This window comes from Littorina saxatilis, unplaced genomic scaffold (assembly GCF_037325665.1).
Source record: "Littorina saxatilis isolate snail1 unplaced genomic scaffold, US_GU_Lsax_2.0 scaffold_1996, whole genome shotgun sequence".
Classification (NCBI taxonomy): Eukaryota; Metazoa; Mollusca; class Gastropoda; order Littorinimorpha; family Littorinidae; genus Littorina; species Littorina saxatilis.
In genome coordinates, this window is record NW_027126732.1 from 1 (window position 1) to 17,823 (window position 17,823).

The 17,823-nt window shown below is 40.0% G+C and overlaps 1 long non-coding RNA gene across 1 annotated transcript; it reads left to right on the forward strand.

Annotated features, from left to right (window-relative positions):
• Positions 1-11: 11 nt before the first annotated feature.
• On the forward strand, positions 12-4,504 carry LOC138955236 (uncharacterized). Its single transcript, XR_011452152.1, has 3 exons — positions 12-333; positions 867-1,015; positions 2,389-4,504. It is a non-coding gene; the product is annotated as an uncharacterized lncRNA (long non-coding RNA).
• The last annotated feature ends 13,319 nt before the right edge of the window (positions 4,505-17,823 follow it).

Here is a 17,823-nt window from a genome sequence, read left to right on the forward strand (position 1 = left end):
TTCCGATTACGAGGCCGACGTCTTACCACCCCGCCACAGCGCCCGTCGTGTGGCGATAACAATAAAGATATGTCATAGTGACTTGACTAATTGATTTGAATTCTGCTGCAGGTCAGTCGCCCCCCACCTCCTGGTTGCCTACTACAACTTCGAGGAAATACGACAGGACACCCTTCAGCTTGCTGCACCATGGTGTCTCTTGGAGAACAGCAAGGAACAGATACAGGGAATAACCGAAGCCAGCCAAGTGAAACTGTTGTCCTCTACGTTATGATTACGTACTCCAGCAGACATCAACTTGTGGTCGACGTGCGTGGGTTTTGCTCAAAATACGTAAGTATTCGTCAGTGTTTGGCTTCTCGAATTAAGTTTCAACTTAATCTCTGTCTCGAACCACAGGCGGAAGGTATCGTTCACTGGACCACTACTTACATAGAAAGACTATACTGAACGAATCGTCGGTAAGCTTACCACACTGTCATACTGTCATACTCATAGTGATATCACTGATACATTTGTACAGGTAAACATGGCTGTTTGCTGAAAAAATCGTTGTGAAAAATTGTAATGTCTCTGAAGTTTGATTCAGTCCGTCATTCATTTTGATGGGAAGTCAACCCTTGGTGAGGCTAATACTAATATTGTTTTGATCTGTATTCTGCCAGTGCCATTGCCAACTGCCATGGTTGTTCTTGTGGAGTTCTAGAACAAGCTCTGGTTTGAATGACCAGCTAAAATTAATGCTAATAGTAAATAAGTACATTATTTTTGCATTAGCGGGGTATACAAAATATTTTATTAAAAAAATACTGCATGGTTTTGCTTGATCAAATCATTTATCAGCTAACAATATGCTTTTATTTCAGTTGGACCTGACTTGAGCATGGTTCCGTTGTCTCCGCAACAACAGCTTGATTGAGATACAGGCATGTCCAGTTTTCAGCAAGTGCAGGCTGAGTGTGAAGATCTGATTGCTGATCTAGACACAACATAAGCTGCTTGAAACTATTCCAAGGTAAGCGAGAAGCTTTGAAAATAGTTACTTTAATTCAGTAATGCGTAATTATGTATGCAATACTCCTGCTGGTGAGTTCACTACAAACAGGTACTACATTAGAACTAGAAGAATAGGTTCCACAAGAACATTTCTGACTGTTGATGCCACTAAAACTCTCGTTACATCCTGCATTCTGTGTAGATTAGATTACAGCAAATCCCTTCTCATAGGCTGCCCTGACTCCACTCTCCAACCCTTGCAAAAAGTACAACACTCTGCAGCACTCCTCTCATGAAAGAACTTCACTGGCTTCCTGTGTCTCAACGTATTAGGTATAAAGCTGCCTGCTTCTGCTACAAGATCATCTCTCATTCTCTGAATCGGCACCTGCCTATCTTTCGGAACTGGTCTCCCTCTACACTCCCTCTCGCACCCTTCATTCTTCTGCTGATGCTCGACTTCTCCGTCAAGGTTGCTTTAAACGCAAGGCTCATGGCTTCCGCACGTTTTCATATCATGGCCCTCAGTTATGGAATTCACTCCCCTTTCTATTACGTCACTCTCCATACATGATTTCATCTTTTAAGTCCAATTTGAAAACTCACTTGTTCCAACAACATTACGGATAGTTCCTTAGGCCAAACAAAAAAATAGTCTGTTTACGGTAACATCGGCCCAAAAAATAGGGTCGGTAGGTCGGGATTTTTTTCTCCTCCAAAAAACATCAAATTATTTTGCCAAAAAACATTGACAAACTTTGTTTTAAAAATTTTGATTTTTTTTTCTTTTTTTCCCAAATGCCCAAAAAAAGTCTAGGGTCGCGCAAAAAAATAGGGTCGGTCGGGATACCGTAAACAGACTTCTTTTTTTTTGGCCTTAGCATAGAGTCTGGGGATGTGAGATGTGCATGATGTGTTGTTTGAATCTGACAGTGATTGTATGAATTTTTTATACACGTATTGTTGTCACGCGCTTTGAACTTCTGATAAGGCGCTTTATAAATGCCCGTTATTATTATTATTATTATAAGTAGATACACACTTGTAAACTTATGTTAGTTTTCACACGTGAGCATGAAGTGCCTTTATGAGGAATGTATAGTGGCATGCAATATTGAATTTGAGGGATGTTTGCAGTTGTATAATATATTAGCACAGCTCAGTTTTCTTCAGGGTTCCGTGAGAACAGTGAAATTCTCCTTTGAGGACTGAAAAATATCTTGGATAATTGGTCTTAATTGGGGGTGGGGGGTGGGGGGGAGATTTAAAACATAAGTACATTCACATGTGTTTTTCATTTTCACTGTGTAAAGGTGGGGAGGTCCTTCTCTACTTGTTTCTTTGTTTTCCCATTGACATATATTTTTGTTCTTGTCTATATTTTTTACATAGGTGCTGTCCTCATCCCCAGCCGACTGTTTCCGCTGAAGCCGTGAAGGATGCTTCTTCATGTAGGCGTGGACATCTTTTTCGTCGCCGTGCAAGGCTTCCAGTTCCAGTACCATATAATTTTGTGAATACTCTGGGGACCTGTCATCAACTTTGGAAGGACGCTTTATTTTAACACTTTGTACCCCATCTATGTTGACCAAGATTTTTTAAGCCGAGACCAGCTGTGCTGCAGCAGGTCACTCAGAATTGTAGAAACTGTATCAACAGGCTAGAATCCTGGCGTTAGATCAACGTTACAGGAAGCGACTGAAGCTAACAGTCTAAGCAGGATGCGGATATGTGCCGAATGATAACAGATGCAATGTACATAGTGACTGTGTGTACCTGGGAGACAAGGAGTTAAGACCACATCTGAACTGAGGATTTAGTCTCTCCATAATCAAACGCTGAAGAAGATTTCAGAATGAACTTTGTTAGATAAATTATGGTTGTTATGATCGTCACATTTTAGGTCCCCCCCTTCCCCCCTTTTCAAACTTCCCCGCTTTTCAGACCTTACATTTTTGGATTTTCTGTTCACAACCTGTTGTACATTTACCTACATATTAAGCAGATTTCCTCCTTTTTAAGACCAGCTTATTTTTGAGTCACTTGAGAAAAAGTGACTCTATGTAATCGGTCAGTGTTAGTCTGTCCGGCCGGCCGTCCGTCCGGCCGGCCGTCCGTAGACACCACCTTAACGTTGGACTTTTCTCGGAAACTATCAAAGCGATCCGGCTCATATTTTGTTTAGTCGTGACCTCCAATGACCTCTACACTTTAACGATGGTTTCGTTGACCTTTGACCTTTTTCAAGGTCACAGGTCAGCGTCAAAGGAAAAATTAGACATTTTATATCTTTGACAAAGTTCATCGGATGTGATTGAAACTTTATAGGATTATTCTTTACATCAAAGTATTTACATCTGTAGCCTTTTACGAACGTTATCAGAAAAACAAGGGAGATAACTAGCCTTTTCTGTTCGGCAACACACAACTTAACGTTGGGCTTTTCTCGGAAACTATAAAAGTGACCGGGCTCAAATTTTATGTGAACGTGACTCCCAGTGACCTCTACACTTTGACGTCTGCTTTGGTGACCTTTGACCTTTTTCAAGGTCACAGGTATGTCTTGAAGGAAAAAAATTGAAATATCATATCTCTGAAACTATTCATCGGATTTGATTCAAACTTTATAGGATTATTCTTTACATCAAATTATTTACATCTGTATTGTGTTGTGAATAGCAATTTCTTCCTGTCCATCTGATGCCTCATATAATATTCAGAACTGCGAAAGTGACTCGATCGAGCGTTTGCTCTTCTTGTTTTATTCTTGGAGGCCTGAAAAGGGGGTTTGGAAGGACACTGTATTTGTTTGTTCGAAATTCAGAATTCAAATAATTCTTCATCAACGAGTTATTACTGCCTCACCATAGCAGTTAGGCCAGTCTTACTAACTCTTACTTTTATTAATGTGCCGTGATGCAAAGACGTTGAGCAGTTTTCAGATGTTTATGAATCTAGGGCTTTCAAAATTTACTGACATACAATACAATACAATAACTTTATTAATCTCTAAAAGAGAAATTGCATTGCTGAGCTTTTGTGTCCGTAATAATAACATACATAAAACATTCAAAAACAAACATTTGTTCTTTGTCATTCATACATTCTTGTGTTCTTATACATGTATTTCTTCATGTTGGACTCCATGACTCCATGACATCCAAACATGAAGTTCAGTTACCCCTTTTTAACTTTGAAGGTCACATTGTGGGCGAATTTTTAGCAAAAAGTTGGAACATGGTATGACTGTTCTTACTCACAAGGGAAGTGATTTTGTTATTTACTGATTTTCATTTTGTGTGGCCTTCTTTCACCCATTTAATCATTCATAAATGTTCATACCCAAGGGAAGTAATTCACATATATCTATGGCCAATGTTTTCACAGGGCATCTATAGTGTGGATGAACACTGTCTCCACTCAAAATAGTCCTTTGCTATTGTACATTGTGAATCAGCATTTTTGTTTTTTTCCTGTTTGAATAAAGTGCAATCATTTTACAACCAAAGTGTTAATGTTAAAGATGTTTACATAATGTGTGAAGGATGATGCATTTGAAAACTAATATTGTTAAATGTAAATTGACCTGTGACAAGTCAGCATAGTGCAATATCCAAGCATGAAACCCGCACACAATTCCCAAACAACATGCTTTCTTTTCCACAAAATTCCATCCAGTGGAAAACAATTATGTGAACGTCATAACATGGTGTTTTTTTACATTAATAATCAAGCCTTACACCAACTAAAATGGTGTTAATAGGCATTTGAGCAAGCTTTAACACCAACATAACATGGAGTTAATAGGCATTTGAGCAAGCTTTAACACCAACATAACATGGGGTTTTGCATGTTATACCAGCAATAACATGATGTTAATCACATTACAAGCAAGCTGTAACACCACCAAAACAAGCAGTTTTGCAAGTTAAGTCTACTATAACATGATGTTAATCACATTACAAGCAAGCTGTAACACCACCAAAACAAGCAGTTTTGCAAGTTAAGTCTACGATAACATGATGTTAATCACATTACAAGCAAGCTGTAACACCACCAAAACAAGCAGTTTTGCAAGTTAAGTCTACGATAACATGATGTTACTTGGCGTTAAACCAAAGCTTTAATGCCATCAAAACTTGGAATTTTTGCATGTTACAGACATGCTGTAACATGGTTTAACATGATGTTTTGACCGTCGCAAAACGCGCTGAAATTCCAGGCAATTTCGCTGCGATAACTTCAACAAAATCCAATCAAAATCTGGCGTTGTCGTGAACACCAAAATGTGATAAACCCATTGAAACTTGAAGTTTTGTTGGGATTTTGAGTAGTTTTGTAAGATACAAAACGCCACTTTTCGCCCAGTGGCCGTTAGCCAGGAGGTCACGCTTATGAGCGTGCCGTACCACGCAGCGACTTTCTTAGTAGGAGCCGCGTGTTGTTGGCCCTTTGCACTGGACAAGAGTATAAACGTCAATATTCTTTTTGTAAAATCTAAGGCTGCGAATCTGTGAACTTTCAGTAGACTCTAAACACGACTATTTTTGTCAAGCCACCACAAACAAAAACAAAAAAAATGTACACAAACTGGTCTCTCTTGACAAACCGGCAGGGAAAGAATCTTCTCCCCCGTTTTCCCTTTTATTTAGAAAAGAATCGTTCCTGCTCTTATTTCCCTCCCCCCCCCCCCCCCAAAAAAAAAAAAAAAAAAACCCAACAACCAAGAAACAAGTTATATGCTTTCAAGTTCACTTTTTAAAACGGAAACATCGTATCTCCCCACTTTGGGACCATAGCATCTTCCAGAAACTACCATTCGATCAAATCAGTAAACCTGTACCACCGTTCTGTTGAAGTCTGTTCAGACTCAGACTTAGAACTTTATTACAAAAGGATAAAGGTTTTAGGCAAAGCCTATTCTTCCAACCTGTGAAGAGAGAGAGTGAGAGAACACGACTAATTCAGTCGCAGCTTACTTAGCGGCTTGGAGGGGAAACATTCGCCGCGTCAGTTGACACCACCAGCCCCGTTCCAACAAACTATTGTGCTCGAGAAAGAAGAGAAATCAACGCTATACACGACTAATTCAGTCGCAGCTTTCTTGGCGGCTTACAATTCAGTGAATATCGCTTAATAACAGCGTGCTCCCCGCTCGCAGGCCGCCTCAGGAGATTAGATAGGTGGTAGCACAGCTGATGTTGTTAAAAGTAAATAACCAAGCTATGCGCGGCCGTGTGTACAGAAATAATGAACGGGAACACATTCTGAGAGAGAGAGAGAGAGAGAGAGAGAGAGAGAGAGAGAGAGAGAGAGAGAGAGAGAGAGAGAGAGAGAGAGAGAGAGAGAGAGAGAGAGAGAGAGATTCGGATGGTTTATTCACATAGGCCATTGCCCCTAGTGAAGGGGTGTGAACAAAAGCAAAAACATTGAATCATTTTTACATTCAGTAGACTCAAAACAATGCATATTTTTCTCAAAAGTGGATAACAGATACATCAATGCAGACATCTACATACAAAATTACGATAACAGTGTTTCTCGTATCTTAAATGCTTTATACAAATACAAACATAAATCACGTACAGTTTTTTCATGTGTTGAAGCCAAAAGAAAGGCTGAGTCGAAAAGCACTTGGTTGCCTGTAATATTTCAGTGGGATGAAATTGTCTCTCAATTTATGAAAATAATTATGGACAGACAAGAACAAAATGGACTTCATTTTCCAGTTTATCTTTACAAAAGGGACATAAATGTAATTATTAACATCATAAACTTTTTTGTAACGATGAGTGTGAACGGCAATTTCAGAGATCCCTAACCTAAACCTTATCATCATGAATCTAAGTTATGGGGCTTAAATAAAGCAGCCATAGAATGTGAAAAGGTTCATTTATTTGTATCGAAAAAGTTTCTGGGTTTTAGAAATGCGTACACCAAACAATTTGGTATATGGAGAAACTAACAGATACCCTTTGTACGTAAATTCAATATTGGTTGAAGTTGTTGAGAATGTCTGAGCATAGATTGCCTCATAAATCATATAAAATGCTGTACAGGATGGATGAGAATGGTAAATTGAATTGGGCGTCAAATGTGCGTTGTAAATTGTATCAGCTAGGATATGGTTTTGTGTGGTTGAATCAAGGTGTTGTTGACGAAAGCAAGTTTTTGTATGTTTTGAAAGATAGATTAATTGCATGCAGATGGCAAGACTGGGAGTTTCATATTCAAAATAGTGAAAGATTTTCTGTGTTTAGAACATGTTGTACTGTTCCTGAGATCAAATCTTACCTTTTGTTCAATATTGACTAAGAGAAACATTGAAACATTGAACTTGAAACATTGAACTTTATTACAGGAAAGATAGCATTAGGTCCGTAGGACCTTTCTTACAGCTAGTCCTGATCTAAGCAAAATGGTTATAATCGAAATGGGAATACATAGGAACAAACTTTTTATGATGAAACGCAGACACACGCAATAATAGTAATATAAGAATAAGATCATTTTTTATCGACATGTGATATACAGATATACAACCATACATTATCAGAACACACACACACACATTTATATATACACGCACACGCACACGCACACACACACAGAAGATCAACTAACTTATAAGGCAAGCCAACATAACACGACACACTAACCAAATAAAGGATCAGGTAGCAAAGTTTAAAAAAAAAAAAAAAAAAACGTTCATGACCTAATATATACCATCTTAGATTATGAAGGAATCACCATGCCAATATAAAATGCAGTAATACTATCTTAGATACTAGAAGGAGTAATACACGAGAATGTATTCTTATCACACCAAGTTGACGCAAGACACATACATGCACATTTTCAGAAGGATAAAAGGCACACATACGTTTGAGCAACCAGGCACATTACATTAAAGTGATGTTTGAATGTATTTTTGCAGATGTGTTTTGAATGTTTTAAGGTTACTGGTCGATTTTAAGCATGTAGGTAGGGAGTTCCAGACATAAGCTCCCGAGTATGAAAGACCAGTTGGCTCACGAAGTGTAGCATATACGATGGTAAACTTTGTCTGTCTGTGCGTGCGTGCGTGCGTATGTATGTGTGTATGTCTGTGGTAGAAACTTTAACATTTTTGGCTAAACACCGAAATACTCATTTCACGTGGTTAATTTTCAAGCACCATCTTCAAATAATTGAAGCAATGATCAACATTGTGTCGGCATGTGTGTAGTTAAAGCGTGTATCCAAAGAAAACGGGTGGTGGGGGGTTTTGAAGGGGTACAAGCAGTTGACTGATTTGTGTCGTGTTTGGCATGTAGACGGCAGGTCAGGTGTCAAGATCAGGTCAGGGGTCGCGCGAAGGATTGTGGTCCAGTTCTCACCTCGCCGATTCGCCGGGGAAGACGATTTCATGTTGTTCGGTTTCTAAGCTCCAGAAAAGTAAATAAAGAAGATACCAAAGGGAGATTTCCTACAATTTGATCTGCACAGCGTGTTTCCAATGTCCACGCGAGGAAGAGCTGTCGAAAGCGCGGCAGTCAGTGTCGATCTTGCAGCCGTATCCCGGTAAGTTCAGAGACAGATCTAGTGTCTCCCACTCTGATAACGTGTCACCTACTGTTAATCCGTTTTGTTTTAATTTCTTTTTATTTCAGCAGACACGGATGTCAAACACAGTGCTAGGCAGTCACCTCTAGTGAAATGAGTTGATCTAAAGTGCCTGTAATGTTTGGATGTCTTTGCTCGTGGTTCGATTTATGTGAATTTCAAGACTTGCAGTAGAGTCTCAAGTTAAGTTTACTCTGCCCGAAAAAAACTGTCCACCATTTACTTGAACATGCAGATATAAGGAAACGGAATGAATCTGTTCTCAAAGTCAAAATGATCACGATTTTTTCCTCAGATTCAAAACATGCACTGTCATGGTTTTGTCTGTACAATTTAGTAAGTCTTAAGTACTTTGCAACAACTTCCTTGAACGTGAAAGACAGTTTTTGAATGCTAGATCTGTATCGCGTTTCATTCCAGACTCGATCCTCTCTTTGATTGTAGATCTACTGTTTGCTGTTTACGCACTATCATATGATTCGCTATGTAACGTTTGGTAAGCTTACCTTGCCACAGCTTTCTTGTCTTTGTTGGCATTTCTGGCTGTGTTGACCGTCAGAATTATTTTAAGAACCAGGCTGCTGCAGTCGACATGTTTCGCATATTGTAGGGTTACCATGCTGCATAGGTAAAGTGGCTTGTATAACCTGACTATTCTGTTTCAAAACACTGTTTATATTTGTGTAGGTTGTAGTCATCATAACTAATCGCATTTTGCCATTTGTTTCAGAAAGGAGGTTAACCTACAACAAGATCGACGCTATGTCAGATATATGCCTCAGCCACATGAAGACTTCCGAATTTAGATCTACTCGGCATGGTGACAAGTCTTGATGAAAAGTATAGGACTGAGGACAGCAGTGGAAAAAGTGCCCACATGGCAGGTACCTAACCTATTACCCTAGTCATTTTATCTGTTTGCCTTCTTTTGAAAATTATACATGGAGTTGATATGATGCGTTAGTTTTAACTGTGTGTGTGTGTGTGTGTGCGTGTGTGTGTGTGTGTGTGTGTGTGTGTGTACCCATGTTTCCACAGGTTTGGTTGCCTAAATCACCATAAGGCAACCATCCACACGTGGATGGCAACCTAAACTCTGGATGGCAACCTAATTGTGTGGATGGTCGCTTCATTTAACACCGTTAAATTGACTTTTTTGACGGAAAGAATGTCATAACAATGTTCAAAATGACATTCTTTCCGTCCACACGTGTGGATGGTTGCCTTATGGTTAAATTGACACCGTTAAATTGACTTTTTTGACGGAAAGAATGTCATAACAATGTTCAAAATGACATTCTTTCCGTCCTCTATAGGCGACGAAATAGGTCAAATTTTGTGCATTTTTTAGTGCAAAATTCTTCGATGCCGGAGCGAGTACTGCACCCAGTGCTGTTGTAGTGCAAGTGCACTAGAAAGGCACTACACCCAGTGCCGCCTCTTAGGTAACCATCCACACTTTAGGTACGTGTGTGTGTGTGTGTGTGTGTGTGTGTGTGTGTGTGTGTGTGTATGTGTGTGTGTGTGTTACGGAGTGAGTGAGTTTGTGTTATGTTACTGTTTGTTGATTTCTTACGGGAGCCTTGAAGGCTTCGCCTCTTGTTTTAAATATGTCAATGCGTGGCTTCGGGCAGGCCAGATTATGCTTGAAAGTGGAATACCGAGAAGGTGTTGATTGAAACAAGTGAGTTAGATATTCGGGTGCTTGGTCATGTAGGATCTTGTGCATGAAAACTGATTTATTAAATAAAAGCTGTTGTTTAAGTTGAGGTATATTGAGGGCTGTCAGTTTTGCGTCAGTAGTTAGTGATGGGTCAGGCAGAATGAGTTTAGCTGACCTACGATGACGAGAATTTATAGTTTTGAATAATGCATCACTACAGCCATCCCAGATGACAGAGGCATAATCAATGTGAGGTTTGATGTGGGCGTTGTAGAACATTTTTCGGGCGTCTAAAGTTATGACTGACTGAAGTTTTGAAAGTAGGAATAAATTTCTTGAAAGAGAGACAGGGAGAGAGAGATAGAGAGAGAGAGAGAGAGAGAGAGAGAGAGAGAGAGAGAGAGAGAGAGAGAGAGAGAGAGAGAAATCCCCCCCCCCCCGCCTACTCCTTTTCTCCCACAAAATTCAATGGGGAGAGAGGGGGGAGGAGCCAGTGAATATCAGCAGCGGCGTGTGGGGACAAGCGATTACTGGAGCGTGCCGTACTGCCACGCAGCGACTTTATTATTAAGAGCCGCGTGTTGTTTAAATGGCAGCACTCGGCGTGACTGATGGCTCTTTAATTATCCAACCGCTCAAAACCATTGATAAAGCCCTTTGCACTGGACAAGAGTATAAACGTCAATATTCTTTTCGTAAAATCTAAGGCCGCGAATCTGTGAACTTTCAGTAGACTCTAAACACGACTATTTTCGTCTAGCCAAAAAAAAAGAAAATGTACACAAACTGGTCTCTTTTGACAAACCGGCAGGGAAATAAAGAAGAGGGAAGGGAAAGATTTTGACTTCAACACCGCGGCCATGCAGATTTCTCAACAACAAAAACAAGTCGCGTAAGGCGAAAATACAATATTTAGTCAAGTAGCTGTCGAACTCACAGAATGAAACTGAACGCAATGCCATTTTTCAGCAAGACCGTATACTCGTAGCATCGTCAGTCCACCGCTCATGGCAAAGGCAGTGAAATTGACAAGAAGAGCGGGGTAGTAGTTGCGCTAAGAAGGATAGCACGCGTTTCTGTACCTCTCTTTGTTTTAACTTTCTGAGCGTGTTTTTAATCCAAACATATCATATCTATATTTTTTGGAATCAGGAACCGACAAGGAATAAGATAAAAGTGTTTTTAAATTGATTTGGATGGTGTGGATGGTTGCCTTATGGTTAAATTGACACCGTTAAATTGACTTTTTTGACGGAAAGAAAGTCATAACAATGTTCAAAATGACATTCTTTCCGTCCTCTATAGGCGACGAAATAGGTCAAATTTTGTGCATTTTTTAGTGCAAAATTCTTCGATGCCGGAGCGAGTACTGCACCCAGTGCTGTTGTAGTGCAAGTGCACTAGAAAGGCACTACACCCAGTGCCGCCTCTTAGGTAACCATCCACACTTTAGGTACGTGTGTGTGTGTGTGTTTGTGTGTGTGTGTGTTACGGAGTGAGTGAGTTTGTGTTATGTTAAGTACTGTTTGTTGATTTCTTACGGGAGCCTTGAAGGCTTCGCCTCTTGTTTTAAATATGTCAATGCGTGGCTTCGGGCAGGCCAGATTATGCTTGAAAGTGGAATACCGAGAAGGTGTTGATTGAAACAAGTGAGTTAGATATTCGGGTGCTTGGTCATGTAGGATCTTGTGCATGAAAACTGATTTATTAAATAAAAGCTGTTGTTTAAGTTGAGGTATATTGAGGGCTGTCAGTTTTGCGTCAGTAGTTAGTGATGGGTCAGGCAGAATGAGTTTAGCTGACCTACGATGACGAGAATTTATAGTTTTGAATAATGCATCACTACAGCCATCCCAGATGACAGAGGCATAATCAATGTGAGGTTTGATGTGGGCGTTGTAGAACATTTTTCGGGCGTCTAAAGTTATGACTGACTGAAGTTTTGAAAGTAGGAATAAATTTCATGTAAGAGACAGAGAGAGAGAGACAGAGAGAGAGAGAGAGAGAGAGAGAGAGAGAGAGAGAGAGAGAGAGAGAGAGAGAGAGAGAGAGAGAGAGAAATCCCCCCCCCCCCCCCCCGCCTACTCCTTTTCTCCCACAAAATTCAATGGGGAGAGAGGGGGGAGGAGCCAGTGAATATCAGCAGCGGCGTGTGGGACAAGCGATTACTGGAGCGTGCCGTACTGCCACGCAGCGACTTTATTATTAAGAGCCGCGTGTTGTTTAAATGGCAGCACTCGGCGTGACTGATGGCTCTTTAATTATCCAACCGCTCAAAACCATTGATAAAGCCCTTTGCACTGGACAAGAGTATAAACGTCAATATTCTTTTCGTAAAATCTAAGGCCGCGAATCTGTGAACTTTCAGTAGACTCTAAACACGACTATTTTCGTCTAGCCAAAAAAAAAAGAAAATGTACACAAACTGGTCTCTTTTGACAAACCGGCAGGGAAATAAAGAAGAGGGAAGGGAAAGATTTTGACTTCAACACCGCGGCCATGCAGATTTCTCAACAACAAAAACAAGTCGCGTAAGGCGAAAATACAATATTTAGTCAAGTAGCTGTCGAACTCACAGAATGAAACTGAACGCAATGCCATTTTTCAGCAAGACCGTATACTCGTAGCATCGTCAGTCCACCGCTCATGGCAAAGGCAGTGAAATTGACAAGAAGAGCGGGGTAGTAGTTGCGCTAAGAAGGATAGCACGCGTTTCTGTACCTCTCTTTGTTTTAACTTTCTGAGCGTGTTTTTAATCCAAACATATCATATCTATATTTTTTGGAATCAGGAACCGACAAGGAATAAGATAAAAGTGTTTTTAAATTGATTTGGACAATTTAATTTTGATAATAATTTTTATATATTTAATTTTCAGAGCTTGTTTTTAATCCGAATATAACATATTTATATGTTTTTGGAATCAGCAAATGATGGAGCATAAGATAAACGTAAATTTGGATCGTTTTATAAATTTTTATTTTTTTTTTACAATTTTCAGATTTTTAATGACCAAAGTCATCAATTAATTTTTAAGCCACCAAGCTGAAATGCAATACCGAAGTCCGGGCTTCGTCGAAGATTACTTGACCAAAATTTCAACCAATTTGGTTGAAAAATGAGGGCGTGACAGTGCCGCCTCAACTTTCACGAAAAGCCGGATATGACGTCATCAAAGACATTTATCAAAAAAATGAAAAAAACGTTCGGGGATTTCATACTCAGGAACTCTCAGGTATGAAATCCCCGAACGTTTTTTTCATCAACTAACAATGTTCCATAAAATTACTCACGACAAGACCCCCCCCCCCATACCTACAAGCAGCACTCCCACCTCTCGTAGCAGCCAACAATCCCTACCACAGACGCCGCCCCTTAGAACGAAGCATACCCCCACATCGAACAGAAACGTACAAAACATCCTTTTTTCCTTCGACAACAGTACTCTGGAACCAACTACCTGAACAAATACAGTTAACCGACTCCCTCGGGGAATTTAAACATTACTTAACAAAAGACGACACACAAATTCCCGTTTACTTCTACAGTGGCAGTCGACAAACACAAATAATCCACACAAAAATGAGACTTAATATCAGCGATCTAAAGAAAGACTTAGTTGAGCGACACCTTGCAGAAAATAGCGTATGCGACTGTGGTGATGGAATAGAAACTGCAACACACTTCTTACTAGAATGCCGTTTACACTTAGCTGCAAGAAACAACACAATCAACAAACTAACCAACAACTTCATACACACAGATATTCTACTTCATGGAAACCCCTCCTTGCAAACAAAAATTAACAAAAAAATCTTTTTAACAGTGCAGGAATTTATTCGACAGTCCGGCCGTTTCGAACAGATAAACATGTAAAGTGAAAACAAAATCGATACGTCTACTCGTCTCTCTCTCTCTCTCTCTCTCTCTCTCTCTCTCTCTCTCTCTCTCTCTCTCTCTCTCTCTCTCTCTCTCTCTCTCTCTCTCTCTCTCTCTCTCTTCTCTCTCTCTCTCTCTCTCTCTCTCTCTCCCCCCCTCTCTCTCTCACTCTCCCCCTCTCTCCCTCCCTCCCTCTCTCCCTCCCTATCTCTTACTCGGTAACACCATAAATATTATATATGTATTCTAAAACTGATTTTTGTTTTGATGTACAATTTTCATTCAATTTTCTTTTCATGTTTGCTTGCTTTTCATTTAAACTGTACCCTCCCAAATCACATAAATCACCTCCCCCACCTTTTAAACGGAGACAGACAGTATTCCACAGATTTGAACAGGAAAATTGTTTCCACCGTACACTCGTTCATTAAACGTTCAGGCCGCTTTGGGTAAAACAGAATAAATGCTCTACAAGCCGGACAGCAACTTTAACTTCTGCACATCTCCTCCTTCTTTTATTCATCTTCTTTCCCTCCTTCCTTCCTTTACTGTCTTTCTTTATCATCATTATGCAACGTTCATTACGTTATTAATAGATTAGGTTTATTGAGACAAATTTTTCAGCCGTTACCGCCTTATGTTGTACTGTCATGCAGGAACACCACTATAAGCTTCTAGCTTGTTGCTGTTTCTGTGAACTTTGTATACATGTCATGATTGTAACCTTTGTTAAAATAAACTTATGTTTAAACCAAATCAATTTAAAAACACTTTCATCTTATTCCTTGTCGGTTCCTGATTCCAAAAATACAACATTAATTAATTTTTAAGCCACCAAGCTGAAATGCAATACCGAAGTCTGACCTTTGTCGAAGATTGCTTGGCCAAAATTTCAATCAATTTGATTGAAAAATAAGGGCGTGACAGTGCCGCCTCAACTTTTACAAAAAGCCGGATATGACGTCATCAAAGGAATTTATCAAAAAAAGAAAAAAAACATTCGGGGATATCATTCCCAGGAACTCTCATGTCAAATTTCATAAAGATCGGTTCAGTAGTTTGGTCTGAATCGCTCTACACACACGCACACACGCTCGCACACACACGCACACACACACACACACACACACACACACATATATACCACACCCTCGTCTCGATTCCCCCCTCTACGTTAAAACATTTAGTCATTACTTGACTAAATGTAAAAACAAACTCGTGTAAATCTGGTACAACACAGCAAGCCATGTAGTATTCTCTATATAGGAGGTCGAACAGTGCAACAAGTAGTGCGTTGGTCCTCTCCATGCATCGTGGAGATGCGCCCATGTGTCAGCCTGGCTCCATCAGCGGAAGAAGTCGTAACCCGACGAAGAGATCCCAAATGACCTCTACCAGAGACTATAGAGTATACAGAGACGCTTCATTCGGCGCTGAAAATTGAAACAGGAAGCCCTGTGGCGCCACCACGCGGAAACATGTAAAAACCTACTTTCCCTTTCCACAGCAGTAGCGATATCGTGCAGCACAACCATGGCCGCACCAAAAAAGAAAACACAGCGGGGCATGGTCTTTGGCCATCAATTGCTCAAACTCACATGCCAAAGGCTTCACGATGTTCAAATTTCCTAAGGAAGAGAGCAAGTGAGGATTGTTTTTTTGGTTTTTTTCTCTCGTTAAATGTCGGAAAATCAGTAAAAAGTGTAGCGTCGAACTGCGTGTATTCTACCAGAACAGAGAAAACACACACTGTACACAAGCTCAACAATGTGATTGCGCAGTTGTTTAATTAACATCAGGCTTAATTTTGTTTTGAAGGACAACTGAACAATTGATTCTATTCTTCGTCCAAGCGCAAAAGTCGAAAACTTCTCAAACTAGAATACTTGTGACGATGCTGTTCAAAGTGTCATCCAGTCGGTCCGTACCTCGTTAATTCATCTCAATTCATGTGTGTGTGTGTGTGTTAGTGTGTGTATGTGTGGGTGTGTGTGTGTGTGGGGGTGTGTGTGTGTGTATGTGTGTGTGTGTGTGCGTGTGTGTGTGTGTGTGTGTGTGTGTGTGTGCGTGCGTGCGTGTGTGTGTGTGTGTGTGTGTGTCATAAACTGACTCAGAGAGAGAGAGAGAGAGAGAGAGAGAGAGAGAGAGAGAGAGAGAGAGAGAGAGAGAGAGAGAGAGAGAGAGAGAGAGAGAGAGAGAGAGAGAGAGAGACAATGACAATGACAATGACAAATCTTTATTTTTCGAGGGTGACAAGAATAAGCATAGATATGCTTTTTTGCATCTGGCCCTCGCCCTAAAGAGGGACTAAACTATTTTACTATAACTATGACTAGGAAAAAAAAAAGAGAGAGAGACAGAGAGAGAGAGACAGAGAGAGAGAGAGATAAAGAGAGAGAGATAAAGAGAGAGAGAGAGCTTTCTGAACAAGAAAGAAGCAACCGATAAGAAATAAGACAATAAGAGGTCCCTTGCTTGTTTGGTTTGAACATTACTTGAGCGATCGCAGACAAGCAGTAGTATTGAAAGGAACCAAATCAAGTTATGCTACCCCTTCTGCTGGTGTCCCTCAGGGTTCTGTCTTAGGACCTCTTTTATTTCTCATTTATATTAACGATATTGGTGTTGGTCTTGAATCAGTGTTGAAACTCTTTGCAGACGATACGAGTATGTATTTAAGTTTAGATAACGATGATGTACGAGCAGAGATTTTGAATTCTGATTTGGATAAAATTCGCACATGGGCTTCTAAATGGAAAGTCACTTTTAATTGTCAAAAGACAGAATTGTTGGACATTTGTAGGCAACAAAATGTTTTACTTCCACCATTGTATTTCGAAGATGCACACTTAGTTGATGTTGAAAATCACAAGCACCTTGGCGTCATTCTACAAGGTAATTGTAAATGGGATTCCCACATAAAAAGTCTAATTGCTAAATGTAGAAAGTCAATTGCGTGTTTTGGTTTATTCAAGCATCGTTTAAACAGAAAATCACTTGAAGTTATATATAAATCCTTTATGTTACCATTGTTTGATTATGCGGACGTTATCTGGGATAACTGTACACAGTGTTTGGCAGACGAGTTGGAGACATTGCATCTCGATGCAATCCGAATCATTGTAGGTGCAGTACGTGGCACAAGCCACCAAAAACTGTATAACGAATCGGGTTTTGTGCCCCTGAAAGAAAGGCGACGTCGTCATAAACTTTTGCTGTATTATAAAATTGTAAATCGTTTAACCCCAGAATATTTATATTCCAAACTGCCGGTCCTGGTTTCCGATGTAAATCCTTACCACAGACGACGCCCTCTTGAACGTAAGTTTCCATTGTGCAGAAGTGAGTTATATAAATCTTCATTTTTTCCTTCAACGACAGCTTTGTGGAATAATCTTCCAGAAAATATACAACAAACGCAGTCAGTTGGTGAATTTAAAAGGTATTTGACCGATGGAGATGTTGTTGTTCCACCGTATTATTATTTAGGCAACCGCCAGGGACAGGTACTTCACAGCAGGTTGAGATTAAACATGAGCGATTTGCAACAAGACTTAGTGAACCGACACCTCTCTGATAATTTAGAATGTACGTGTGGAGCATGCCCGGAAGATTCTGAACATTTCTTATTACACTGTCCAAAATTTAAAGAACATAGAACCATTTTATTCAATAGTCTG